Below are 357 nucleotides of genomic sequence, written 5' to 3' on the forward strand. Positions count from 1 at the left end.
CACTCTTGAAAAGAGAAAAATAAAATCACAGGGAATTGGGGTATTATTTTTGTGATACAAATGCTGGCAGAATCTTTCATGTTCACTGGTCTGTATGAGCTGTTAAAATACTTGTTTAGGGGAGGGGAAGAAAGGTAGTACTGGGAGTATGGAGTTTGTCTTGCACTCAGAAAACCCTGGTTTAATCCCCAGTACCCTATAAGTTCCTTGAGCCCGCCAGCCGTGACCCCTGAGTGTAGGAACAGGAGTGAACCTTGAGCCTGGCTGTGTGTGACCTGAAAACCAAAACAAAATAAAATAAACCGTCCTTCCCCAGCCCCCCCCCCCCCCCCCAAAAAAAAACCCAACTTGTTTGGT

The sequence above is a fragment of the Sorex fumeus genome, unplaced genomic scaffold (assembly GCF_029834395.1).
Source record: "Sorex fumeus unplaced genomic scaffold, SorFum_2.1 ptg000002l, whole genome shotgun sequence".
Taxonomy (NCBI): domain Eukaryota; kingdom Metazoa; phylum Chordata; class Mammalia; order Eulipotyphla; family Soricidae; genus Sorex; species Sorex fumeus.